We start from the raw sequence: 14295 nt of genomic DNA, 5'->3' as shown, positions 1-14295 counted from the left end.
TTCCTTCCTCCCTCCCTCCCTCCCTCTCTCTTTCTTCTTTCTTTTTTCTTTTGATACTGCAGATTGAACCCAGAGGCACTTAACCACTGAGCCACATCTCACCTTTTTTTGTGTTTTATTTACAGGCAGGCACTCACCGAATTGCTTAGGACCTCCCTAAATTCCTAAGGCTGGCTCTGAATTCGTGATCCTCCTGCCTCAGCCTCCTGGGCCACTGGGATTACAGGTGTGTGCTACCATGCTCAGCAACAGGTTAGTTTCTGACACAATGTGTTGAGATATCAGTGGGGCCACCAAGCATTTTGGTCACTGGACTGTGGATCTGAGACCCCTGAAAAATAGCTCAGCTAAAATGTAGGCTTGGAAGACATCAGCACATAAATGAAGAGAGGTCACATGTGACGTCATCCTAGAAAAATGTGAAAAATGAGGAGAGAGAATGAGCTAGGAAAGAATCTCCCAACAGCTGCTGGCAAGAAGTCAATCCTCTCTCTTCCCATCACAACTTCTCCAGGTGGGAGGGCTTGGCGAGTTCTGGAATTCACACCTCCTGACCAGTGTTATCTCTACCACAGGACCCAGCCCCACATTTATGACTGGATTCAATAATAATGATGGTGTTACACTGACACCCTGACCAGGTGTGTGTAATTCAGTGACAAAATTGAATTGCTACACATCACTTGAGGAAACAAACATACTCCAAGCTTTAGAAATAAGAATTCATTCAGTTATATATAATTAGGGTCACTATCAATTCCCAAAACAAGAAAAATACTGCAGGCTAAATCTTTAGCCAAAGCAACTAAGAAGTTAAACTTTTTCCAGAAATACTTCCTTAGGCAATTTTTTTTTCCTTAGCCCAAAAATATGAAACAAAGGATGAACTGTGTGAAAAGTGCCTGGTTTTCCAATTTTTAAAGTTCACGTTTAGCTAGGGCAATGCTGATAAGAAAGGCATTTTTGTAATGGTGACTGAATATAGTATATCCCATTGTGGGAACATGAATTTTAAAGCTAGAAATAGTGCATTTATTTCAGATGATTCCTGCCTTCTTTTTTACAGATGCACTTGGAAGCATTTTGGTGAACCAAAAAGTAGTAAGAATGCTGACTGTAAATGGAAATTGTTTCACATTATTTATTTACGAGAAACCATAGTAGTAATAATTTATTGAAATAATTTAATTGGGATATAATTATAATTATATAATATAATTTTCAAATATATCATTTCTCAAAGATTTAAATGTAAACAAAATGCTTATTCTCCTAAGACATTTTTCCCTCTCATTTTGTTCACACAATTTACTCATCTAGAATTCATGAATAACAAAAAATTGCTCACATTTTCTTAAAACAAGAGGTTTTCTCAAAAGCTCTGAAAAGAAGCACTGTTGGTGGAAAATATTCAGAAGTGTACCCCCTTCAAGTCTTTTGCATTATGCTTTAAATTTGAAGAGGAATAGTTTTTATCTTTTCACTATTAATTGCTCTGTAAACAATGTGAAATTCAAATCTGTTAAAAACTCTTTTTCTTCCCCTGAAATTCAAGCTGCATATTAGTCCTGTGCTGAAGTAGATGCAAAAATGATGCAAAACTGCCCAACGTGTGCAATGAAAATTCTTTAGATCTTCCCCATGATTCAGTGGGTAATAATTGCCACCACACAAGCACATGCCTGAGGCATGCATAAGCCATCAGGCTAACTAACAAATGGGGTCTCGCTTATACTACATGCAGGCCACTACCATTATTGAGCACTTACTGTGTCCTACGCACAATAAGTGTTTTCTCTTGGTAATCTCATAAAAACGTGCTGGGTGCAGTGGGACATGCCTGCAATCCCAGTGACTCATGAGGCTGAAGAAGGAGAATCCCAAGTTGAAGGCAGGCCTCAGCAACTTAGTGAGGCCCTAAGCAACTTAGTGAAACCCAGTTTTAATATTAAAAAAAAAAAAAAAAAGTAAATAAAATAAACAGAGCTGGGGATGTGGTCAGTGGGTAAGCCCCTCTGGATTCAATCCCTGGTAACAAAAATATAAAGAATAAACAACAAAAAAACCTTACTGTGCGTGTTATTCCCACTTGCAAAGGAAATCAAGACACATGAAGGTAAAATAACTAGCTCTCTAACACACAGCTCAGACTTAAAAGTTGTGAATGTACTTAATGCCACTGAATTGCACACTCAAATACAAATGCCTAAGTGAAAAGTTTTTTTCACATTTTTAATTGGTTGTTATAGTTGCACGTATTGATGGGATTTGTTGTTACATATTCATACATGTGCACATACAATAGCATAATTTGGCCAATATCACTCCCCTACACTTCCCTCCTCCCTCCCAGTCTTCCCCCCCAGGTCTCTTTCCTGTACTGATCTCCCTCTGATTGTCAGGAGATCCACTTCCATCTTTGTTTTCCTTTTTCCTCTCTAGCTTCCGCATATGAGAGAAAACACAGGACCTTTAACCTTCTGAGTTTGACTTATTTTGATTAACATGACAGGTCTCTAGTTCCATCCATTTTCCTGCAAGTGCCATAATTTTGTTTTTCTTTATGGCTGAATAAAACTCCATTGTGTATATAGACCGCATTTTCCTTATCCATTCATCCACTGATGGACACCTAGTCTGGTTTCACAGTTTAGGTATTGTGAAGTGTGCTGCTCTCATCGTGGGTATGCATGTATAAAGTGAAAATTCTTACGTTTTTATCACTGTAAGAAAATCATTAAAATCATTTTTAATAAAAAGAAAAAATAGCTAGATCCAAACTTTACTATTCATACCAAAATAAATTCCAAGTAGATTAAAAAAATTAACAGCGAAGAGAAAATAAAATCACTAGGGATTAGAAAAAGGCAGAAAATCTGGGATTCAAACCAAGCAATCTAGCTTCAGAGTTCATGCTACATACTAATGGTCTTCCACAAATTGCTAATTTATGGGTAAAAACTACCCAAAGTGTTATTATATAGACCCACTTCATTATCATCAAATTAAGTTTCATCATAACTCAGTATTTCATGGCTTGCTGGGAAATATGGAATACAGCAGGCATGTCTGGAAGCTGAATATGTGGGGGCCAAACCCTGAGCCAAGGTAGGAAGCCACGTATAACTCCAAAGCATGGTGTCTGGTTTGCTCACCAAAGAAAGTCAATCTCAACCAGCATGAGACTGTGCACCAAGTGCACTGGAGAACCTACTTTTGGAGCCTGCAGTTGAGGGAGAAATGTTTGCTATGGAAAGGACGCAGAAAATAATCACACTCGTGTTTTAAGAAACCACATGCATACAGCGGAGAACAAACCAAATTACAGTTTTCCAAAATACCTCGGAGTTGAAAGCTTGCAAAAAGCCTCAAATCTTTCCTGCGCATCTAAAATAGAATTTTGAGAGAAGAAGATGGGGCAGAGCCATCATGAGGTCTCCCTGTGGCCTTCAGACAGATGAATTTCCAGACCTGGGGAGCACTTTCCTTTCTGGAGGCAGAACTCAGGAGGAGTTGGGTGGGACTACAGAAAATCAGAGAAGGCCAGATCTCCAGAAAGCCTGAACTTAGAGTGAAGATACTGAAAATGTTTTTCATCTACGACTGCCCACCTTGTGGATTTTGCCATCTTTCGTATATTAAATTTACCAGTGCTTTCTCACCATTGTTCTGGATATCAGCTTAGCTGCATTTTACAGAGGAAGGCACGTCAAAATGCAGCTCTTGATATGCATTCAAAACCTCAATGCTGAGTCTAATTTCCATTGAACAAACCATGCAGTCCTGCCCCAACCCCAATTTCTTAATGCACACAAAAGCTTGGTAGACAACTTAAAGAGAAAGGGAAAGAGGACTGACTGCTTAGTAGCACTCTTACCCAAATCGTGGTACTTCAGAGATGAAGTAAATACACCTTAGATTCTTATACAACTGGTCATGCTACCAGAAGAAACAGTGATCTACAGACTCAGACCCCTGCTTCACAAAAGTCTTACGTCCACCCTCACTAAATCTAAATAATCAATATCATTCTTGGCTCAGTTTGCTGAGGGAGTGGTAATAATAAATGGTGATAACCTTCAACAACTTTGGAAGCTAGGACCATAAGAAGAAATTCCATTTTTATAACGTATAAACAACAGTCACTGATAGGAAAGAAAAGAACAATATTGCAGTTTCAACCATTGACTATGCCCCAGGGACCCAAATTCTGAATAAGCTCTGAGACTTTCCATACGGCCATGATTATCAATTTACAATGAGTGCTCATTGAGTGAATGGCAAGAATAAGACACACACACACACACCACACACACACACACAGACACAGACACACAGTCATCAGTTACCCCATGTCCCAGGAATGAGATCCACTGATATTGTAATTATTATCCTCAAAAGCCCAAAGGAATATCTCTAAATGTTTCCGATCCAGAATTCCTCCTGAAGCTCACTTTCCTTCTCTTCGTCTAACCTCTGTCTATTCTTTAAAAACCCGCTCAATCACCACCTCCTTGAGAAACTGTCATCCAGCATAAGGGCATCTGCTTTTCCTAACTCATTTTTGTAGGGTGGACCATGTGAAGGCGCTTACCCACATAACGCTGAGACCAAATGGTGCCTGATGAAGTACAAAACCAAGTTAACTATAGGAAGTGACATGGGACACCAATTCAAGACTGCATTGCTGGCTCCTATTTATACATCTGCTGCCATTTCTCCCCATTTCTCAGTCTTCACTGCTGGTTCCCATGGACTTACAGAGGCACAGCTCATTCCCCAGCCCCCCATGGTAGTACCAAAGAGCCCTCTGCAAAGTCTAGGGCTCCACGGAGTCCCCACGGGTTGGAACCCAGGATTTGGGGGAGGCTCACGAGGACAGAACCAAAAGGCTCAGGTCAATGGCCCACCTACAACTTCAGTTAGCTGCTCACCAGTAGCCAAAGGCCTCATTCTTGTTTATTTTTATCTGTGCTCATCACACAAAGTGACATAAAATATCTTTTCATAGAACTAGTATAGAAAAGTTTAAAATTGAAGTAATAGGTGAGGCTAAGAAAAAAATAGACAGAAATGGGTTACAAACTCTGAGAAGACAATCGGTTTCCATCGATGGTTTTATCACTTGGGGAAAGGTGTCTCCCCCCACCACCCACCCTCCATAAAGGATTCTATCCTGTTACCTCCTTGGCTCTTAAAATCACTGATTTTGCCCCTGGGACTCTCTGCAACTTTGCCCTCCGGCTTTTGCAAATATTTCCCACAGCGTACTAGGAACGTGGCATTGAAGTTCTTGGGAAAGACCCTCTGAAATATCTTTATTTTCTGGAGTTCAGGGAGATTTAGCAGGCAGCCATCAAATTCAGAATGAATAATACATACAAAATAATCTTTTAAAGTTACAAGATGGATAACCCAATGGGCTTTGGTGCTGTCTGGCAGCAGTAGCGGGGCTAAATGTCATCTGTCCAGCTCCAGGACGTGTTTCCATGATGGGAATTAGACTGGTGATAGGACCAATGGGGGCATAGTGCAGAAGTCACCCTGGTTCATCCATATTCTTCTCACATATTACTTCTGTACCTCGAGGTAACAGCAGCTGGATGCAAAGTGAGAGCAAAGCTGACCAGAGAACTGCACATGGCACCAGACCCCACCTGGCCTGTTCTTCTTGAGAGCTGAGCCTGCTGGGCACTGTGCCATCTGCACAACCCTTTGTGTGATGCCCACAGATCTTTGTGCATTTCCCTGGCTTTATATCCTTTCTTACATTCTTCCTTACATTTCTTAAGAAAAGTCCTATTTGCCAACGTGTATATAGAGGCATTCAATAGCCAGATTGTGGAACCAACCTAGATGTCCTTCAATTGATGATAAAGAAACTGTGGTATATATATACAATGGAATATTACTGAGCCATAAAGAATGATAAAATTATGGCATTTGCAGGCAAATGGATGAAACTGGAGAATATCATGCTAAGTGAGATAAGCCAATCTCAAAAAACCAAAGGACGAATGATATGACTAATAAATGGATGATGACACATAATGGGGGGTGGGAGGGGTTAGTGTTAGGGTTAGAGTTAGGGTTAGGAAGGGGGGCAAGAATGTAGGAAGGAAGGACTGTATAGAGGGAAAAGAGGGGTGGGAAGGGTGGGGGGAAGGGAAAAAATAACAGAATGAATCAAACAACATTACTCTATGTAAATTTATGATTACACAAATGTTATGCCTTTACGCCATGTACAAACAGAGAAACAACATGTATCCCATTTGTTTACAATAAAAAAAAAAATAGAGGCATTCAAAGTCTTTTGGACTGTGCTACTGTTTTTACTATAGTTTAGACTGTTTTGTTCCTGCTCTGGTTGCAAAGTAGCATAAATTTAGACTGGTTGTCCCAGCCCTATAATACTCATTGAGTCATGTCATTGTGAATATGATTTTGTGGAACCCGGGGGTTTCAGGTATATGAACATTATTGGGGTTACAGTGGAAAGACTATAATGGTAATACAGGTCAGGAAAACGAGAAAAAAGAAAGAGAATGTGCTTGACGCAAGGATATTATGTGGGTCCAAAGTCTATGAATAAAAAGGAAAACCTAGAAAGAGGGAACTATATTTAGCCCTAGAAAATATGCCGTTGCTGTTAAGTGATCAACAACCAAGAACCAGGTCCAGCCAGGAACAGTACTGGCAGCTCCAGTGGAAAGGGAACTTGGACAGAGCACCCTTCTTGATCTTGACTCAGGAGTGTGTGTGTGTGTGTGTGTGAGAGAGAGAGAGAGTGTGTATTGTGTGTATGCTAAAGTAAGGTGGACCATGGTTGAGGGAGAAGAGGCGAGAAAGACGAGGAATAGGCAGGCAGACAGGGACATAATGAGACAACAGAACACTGGATTAACTCTGCCTCCAATGAGCTCAGGGACTTGCATAATTTATTTAACTTCTCTGGGCCTCAATTTTATTTCTGCCAAATAAAAAGCTTTAGCATATCTAAAAGTCTATGATACTAAGCAAGAGGGTTAGAAGCAGGCAGAAACGCCCCTTGACTCCCAGGAGGACAGGTGACTTAGCTCACATCACCTCTACAGTCACAAATACCATCCTTCACCAATCACACAGAGGCTCACAGTACATCAGACTTTGCACATACCCATACCTCTCAAACTGGTCAACTGGGGTAAACTGGATCTTTCTGACTGTCTATGAGATCAGCATTATTTCTTCTCTTTCCAAGCGGCAACTTTACACGTGAATGGCAGAACCCAAATGCACATTTCACCCTGACAAATTCAAAGCGCTTTCCATTTCACCATGCTGTCTGAGTAAAAGATGTGAGAGGCTTGTGAAAGTATCCAACCATTCCTCGAACATTAATTTGAGGAGCATTCATCAAGAAATGAAAGGAAAACACTGCCTGGTGTTTATCTCACTTGGAATGAAACAGGGTGTCTGGACACTAGCCTCACTTTCTTTTCCTTTTTTTGATCTTTGTTTTCACTTTTGTATAAAACCACAGGTGGGGGTGTTGTTAATAAAAGAGACAAAAGTAAATATGGTTATTTATTTGATACTTTAACAGATGTTCTCCTTCCTCTATGGTCCTTCATTCAAAAAATAGAAAGGCACCATACCTGCAGCACAAAGTTTATTATTGTTGTCCATGTGATCGCTGCAGTGCTTAATAACGGAACAGAATCAGAATCCTGCCTGAGAAGGAGGCGTTACCACTCATAGTCATATATGAAAAGGTTTAAAATTGATCTAATGAAAAATCCCATCGAGTACTACACATTGTGCACATATATGACATTATCATGGTTTCCTGGCTTAAAATGTTATCAACAAGAAGCTAATCAATACACAAAGGAAGTGGTCTCCCTTCACAACTCCTTCAATTATATTGAACATTACGGAATATAAAACTCATTTGTTAAGCACAGTGGAAGATATAAAATGATGAGAATTTATTAAAATATCACTTTATAAGTTCATAGGCTGTTTCTCAATTGCAATTTAGCTTAACTCAACCCATATTTATAAAACTCTGTGCCAACTGTTAACCAGTGAGTACTTTAAAATAACAGAGCTCATTTGTGACTTGCCTTTAGGATGCATGTCACTGGATAACCCCATTTGCCACATGCCAAGCCCTTTGTTACATTTCAGAAATGAAATCTTCCATCTAGTAGAGATAGTTATCACTCATCCTTCCATCTATCCATTATTCATTCAACAAACATTGGGCCTCAGGGATTTCCATACAGAAAGTCACTCTTCCTGTCCTCGGGTTTTCTAATCTGGTAAGAAAAGAGACTAGAAAAGCCAGATTAACTGTAATAGCATACTGATTTAAAAATACATCTTCCACTGTACCCAAGTCATGGTAGCATTACTCACAACAGCCAAAAGGTGAAGCAGCCCAAGTGTTGATCAGTGGATAAACAGATAAACAAAATGTGATAAATACATACTAATGGAATACTACGCAGTCTTAAAAATGGAAGGAAATTTTGACCCATGCTACAACATGGATGAACTTCAAAGACAGGCTACCTGAAATACGCCAGTTAAAGAAAGACAAATATGTAGGATGCCAATTATAAGAGGTACCTAGAATACAGAGAATGACTAGTCATACTCACAGAATGCTTCTTACCAGGGACTGGGGCAAGAGAGAAAAGGGAGCTATTGTTTAGTGACCACAGAGTTTCAGTTTTGTATCATGGAGAGATTTCTGGAGATGGACAATGGGGATAACTGAACAACAGTGTGGAGCTACTTCATGCCACTGTATTGGACACAAGACTAAGATGATACATTTTAGAGTACATGTCCATTTTGCCACAATTAAACAGAAGAACTGGGAGGGGGATTCATATTTCCCACATTCTCTCCCACTCCTTCCATCAGGAAGTAAAGTCTATGGACCTCTCTGTTCTGTCCACCCCAAACGTGAGCAGGCCTTTGTGACTACCTCAGTGAATATAATGCAGCAAAATAACTGTGTGACTTCTATGCCTAGGTCGGTTCTGCCAGTTTCTCTCGAATGCTCACTTCAGGAGCCTTCCTCCACCCACCCTGGAAGAAGTCCTGAGGCTGCTGCGTGGACAGGCCATTGGGGAAAACACCGAAGAAGACTCTCCAGGAGCCTCAGCCTCAGACCTGTGGGCAGAGAGATCTTTGGGTTGAACTCGGCTCCAGCCACCCTCTGACGGTTCCCGCGTGAGAGACTCCCAGCCTCAACTCCCTACCTGGGCCCAGTCAGGCCCCAGGGTCACTAACAAAATAAGTCATTGTTATTGTTTGTCTTTGCTCAGGCCCCACAACAGACATACACAGAGGAGGGGGCTTCGCTAACAGTTGTTTCTCACAGTTCTGGATTCTGGGGAGTCCAAGATCAAGGCCCCAGAGGACTGAGTGTCTGGTGAGGGCCTGCTTTCTAGCTCCCAGACGCCATCTTCTCCCTGTGTCCTCAACTGGCAGGCAGAAGGGACTCTGCTTGTGCCTGTTTACAATCCCATTCACAAGGGCTCAGAGATTTTAACGTGTGAATTTTGGGACTATATCCCATTCAGTCTACGGCACTGGTGGAGCCCACTGTTTGGGGGTGATCCATCCCATGACCACAGCTGTATGGAACACAGAGGGACACCCATATCAGGGGAGGTTAGACTAGAGTACTCCTAACTGGGACTGAGAGAGTCAGGAACAATGACACACTTAAGTCAACCTGGATAGGCAAACAGGAAGTCACTAGGCAACTGGGCAAGGGAGAGGGCTGGGAATTCAAACAAATAAAACAGTACAGTCGCAATGCGAGTAAGGGACATGATTCCAATGTGCGCTAGAACAGGAGTGAGGGCGAGGACAGGATGACCTGGCTGTCCACGGTCTCTGTGAGTATGGCTCAGAGACTGTGGGCTAGTGAAGGTGTTTTTTTGTTTTGTTTTGTTTTTAATGTATCATTATAGTACTGGGGATTGAACCCACGGGCACTCTATCACTGAGCTACATCCTCAGCCCTTTATAAAAAATGTGTGTATTTTGTTGAGACAGGGTCTCACTAAGTTGCCTGAGCTGGCCTCAAACTTTTTTTGATTCTCCTGTCTTTGTCTCCCAGTTCCTAGGATTACCAGGTCTCTGCCACCATGTCTGGCCACCAAAGGTTTTTAAGTGAAAAAGGAACAGGAAGAACTTCAGTGGTAGGAAGATGAACTGGTCAGAATGAATCTGCCTCTAAGACAAAATTCTGCTCCACAAGGCTACTGTAACAAGTGTATTTTTTAAGTGCATGTTGAAAGAGTAACTAACATACTTAGAGCTGGCAGAGTAAGCCATCATGACATTAATAATGCCATTTTCAACGTGAACAGCTGAAGTCTATCTTTGCAAGGAGACACACCCCACCACACACACCTGCCCAAGCTTCCACCTGTCCCAGGACCTTCTCCCGATGGAAAACCCCTCATGCTTCACTGATTCCCTGATAGACTTTTCCCCTCTGTGAATTCCCTAAAGTCCTCAGCAAACTCCAACCACCATTTTAAAAGGCATTCTTGTCCCTCTCACCAAGGAAAAGAGAAAGAGGCTTCCACTGAAAATGGAGAATGATCAGTTGCAATAGCCCAGGTCTTGATGAGCAGGGATGGGTTAGGAAATTCGAGAGATGGCGGAACTCTCAAAGCACTGTCATTCCAAAACTAAGTGGGTCCTGGCCAGGTGCTTTCCTGAATGCATGGAACATCTCCATTCGCCATCTGCAGACCAATCAAGTCAAACAGCAGAGAAGAAAATGAAGGCAGGCAGCTCTTACAAAGGAGGGCACTATTGTGTCTACGGACCTCATAATCTTTTATCAATTCAGTCTTGAAGAAAGTTGATGGCAAGCTAAAAACAAAGACGGGGTTGCATAAATTATTCTTTGAGTCAGGAAAAGTGGGTGGGGTAGCAGTGGCAGGAAGAACGATCAACTTAGCACAGTCACTAATGGAAGATGACAGCTTAAACACATCTCTGGAGGAAAAGGTTATCCAAAAAGAAAAGACCTGCCAAGGAGACTATATGTTTATAAAGGAAGTTAAAGATTGGTTGCTTGGGTGCTTTGCCTCACTGGTACTGAAAAGCTAACATTTCACAGACATTTTATTTAAGACTCTTAAACTAATCCCATTTGAGGCTTTCCCCATCCTGCAGAACGCTTGCCTTCTTCCCATCAGTAACCTTATATTAAATACTTGCCTTCCAACACTACCACCTTTTTGCTAGAGCCCCTACTCAGTGTGCACAGTCTAATAACCACAAGCATTATCTTTCACCAAGATGGTGCATTATTATCATCATTAATAAGAAATTGCTCCCAAGATGAGGCAGGATTGCATTAAACACAGCAGATGATGGGTCCCCAGCTCACACGGAATCTGCAGCCTGCTACCAGCTGCTCTTAGTGGAAGTATAATGTAAAGCTCAGCCTGAAACCACTTGCCCAATTACAGCGGATGCAAATGACAGACCGGCATCTTTTAACTACACTAAAAGCTTCCAGCCCTGCTTACTCTGGGACACGTGCCAGTTGGATCAGTTATTACACCGTGGGTCTCTCTCCAAGCGCTGTTCTCCCAAAAGGCTTCAGCTCACTGAGCAGTATGACACAACAAAGCTGCTGTGCTGAAATTACTAAAGGCAGACTTCTTAGAAAAACAGAAGCAAATGTTAGAAAGTTCTCAATGGAAATGCCAGCTTCATCCCAATATTCCTAAATGCTGGAAAATGCTGTGGGTGGTCATGTTCAAATTAGAAAGTAATCTTCTGAGTATAAATTAATTTCAGTAAATATACTAGCAAAAAAAAAAAAAGAAAAAGAAAACCATACTGGAATTCCTATTTCCCACTCATCTTACAGGTTCTTTGGCTCTTGGTCAGCTTCTCTTGGGTTTATTTGAGTGGTACTCATCATACGAAATATTCTAAGGGACTACACTTTCATGGCGGCAGGAAAAGAGCGAGGAAGCTCTACAGCAGATACTGGAAATACACTCCACTTTCAAGGGTTCTGCAAGTTGATACCTGCTGCTAGAGACAGTGTCAGGCTTCGCACTGATTTTTAATGAGCTTCTGCAGGCAATCCTCTTGCAGATGCTTGTCAGTTAGCAAAGATGCAAATCACACCCACCCAAGCTGAAGGGAATTAAAATCTACTTAATAGCCAAGATGGTACCGCAGTAGATTACATTTTATGCCCTTTGTAGGGCTCCAGTGTCACTCACCAAGTTAATCACATACTCTATTAACCAGGCAGGGGGTTGGCCAACTGGAATTCAACCAACACAGAAAACCCAGGATACCTTCCTGGGTGGGGGGTGGGGAACCTTAGAAATGCTTATTTGGATTTCAGTTTTTAAAAGTTCTTTATTATACAAAAGCTTCATCACGGGGCTTCTTTAAATAGCAACTTCTGTAAGCACATTCCATTTGACTCAATTTACTCAGGACTGATTTACACACGAACTTACATAAACATTTCTATTGCATAAGGGAGAATAATGTACTGTTTGTTTTATGTTTGGAGTCCAGTGTCTGGAACACAGACATAATAAGCCTGTGTGTTATTCAGCTTTTAAGCCCCTCTAGCATCTCAGAGCACAGAGAAGGGACTAGATAAAAATCTACAGGATCAAAAAATGAAAGCAAACTTCTCAAAGCAACACCGTCGCGCACCTGATGAGCTTCCATTTTATAACACAGTGTACAAAAACATCGACTTAAAATATATTTATTGATTACAAGGTTTTACTAACTATAGTTCCTTAATATATTGGGCTTTATGCAATTTTATAATTATAATGTCACGTTCACTCAATGGAAAATACAGTAAAAGTCTGATATAAATTGACTTTTTTCTGACAACATCTAGTTAGAGCAATGAGAAAGAAGCAATCCTCCCTTCTCCCCTCCAGGGCTCACTTAGACGTGGTCAAAATCTTCCTAAGTAATACCCTGCCCATCCTCCCCTTTTCTTACACCACTAGAATTCGCTTGTTAGGATGCACATGAGAGCCTGTCACTCAATAACCTTTGATTGTTTCCTACTGCCCCAGACCAAAGTCTAAATTTGATTCTCTGATATTCGAGCACCTTACACTTTTTAGACTTGAGCTCTGGTGAGTTAGCTGCATCTCCATTCAATTGACTAACGTGCACGACATTTCTACCCTGTGCCTGACTCTACAGGAAAAGCTCAGCACTGGCCCTCAAGGAACTCAGGAATGTGGGAAAGATCAATGTGGGAAAGATACAGAAAATACACTCTGGTACCTGCAGCACATCTCCCACAGACAGGCAGGGAAATATTTGATTCGCTATGTTTGCACGACACTGCAAGAAATCATGTCAGAATACAAGAATAAAAATGTGTTCAGACACATCCCTATTTGAGGACCCCAAACTGTCCTGGGTGAAGTGCAAAACATGAAGGGCAGGGTCTCCTGGGGGGAGGGACATGTGTGAGGGGTCGGTGCCTGAGACCCATCCCTGTTCTCTGAGCCAGGATGCCTACAATACCTGCCACACAGTGGGAACTCAGTGCATGTGATTGCATCTCTTATGTGGGCCAAAAAGGTAACGATCAGTCCCCCCGTAACATTTCAGTGCAAGATACAAAGCAGTTCATTATCTTTGGTAAACTATTTACTCCCTGTCTCTGTGAAATGGAAAAAGAATAAATGTTAATTTAGTACTAACTAAAATTCAGATTAAATGTAAGCAGGGAAATGTCCAACTCCAAAGGCAAAATTTTCCAAAGATCATAAGGCGAACAGATCCTATCAACTTTGGCTATAGAACTCATCACTGCTCCAGAAATAAGTGGCAGATCACAGCTACACAGTTTCCTGTTCTGGCTAATTACCTAATCCAGGCTTTTGTGACAATAAGAACTCACTCTCTTTTGAGTTCCATACCCATTTCTAGTGGCAAATGCAACAGATTTCATTTTATTCTGTATTTTCATGGTTTTTTTTTTTTTTTTGAAGAAATAACATAAATGTACACCATAGAATAGTAGACAGGCATCATTAGTGTAAAAACAGGAAGAAAATAATACAGCGCTGTTTTGGTTGGTATACACAAAGATACGCAAGGAACCCATTAGACTGGTTTCCCCCCGGAGAGGTGGACTGGGTGGCCGGGGAGAGATCTGGAAGAGTCTGCACTCTGCCCCTTTTCATTCCTATCAAATTTGGAAACATATCAAAATATTTTAACAACCAAATACAGTCACTATGATTACAT

The 14295-nt window shown here is 41.3% G+C and overlaps 1 protein-coding gene and 1 long non-coding RNA gene across 6 annotated transcripts in view; one reads left to right on the top strand and one right to left on the bottom strand.

Annotated features, from left to right (window-relative positions):
- Nucleotides 1–14295, bottom strand: part of LRCH1 (leucine rich repeats and calponin homology domain containing 1) — a 184584-nt gene that overhangs the window by 105631 nt on the left and 64658 nt on the right. The window lies entirely within an intron of this gene.
- Nucleotides 29–11051, top strand: LOC306659463. The gene is made up of 2 exons (XR_013763306.1): nucleotides 29–1116; nucleotides 9032–11051. It is a non-coding gene; the product is annotated as an uncharacterized lncRNA (long non-coding RNA).

This window comes from Sciurus vulgaris (genome assembly GCF_902686455.1).
Source record: "Sciurus vulgaris genome assembly, chromosome: 4".
Lineage (NCBI taxonomy): Eukaryota > Metazoa > Chordata > Mammalia > Rodentia > Sciuridae > Sciurus > Sciurus vulgaris.
Note: the sequence above shows the minus strand (reverse complement) of the source record. Positions and strands in the feature narration are given on the sequence as shown.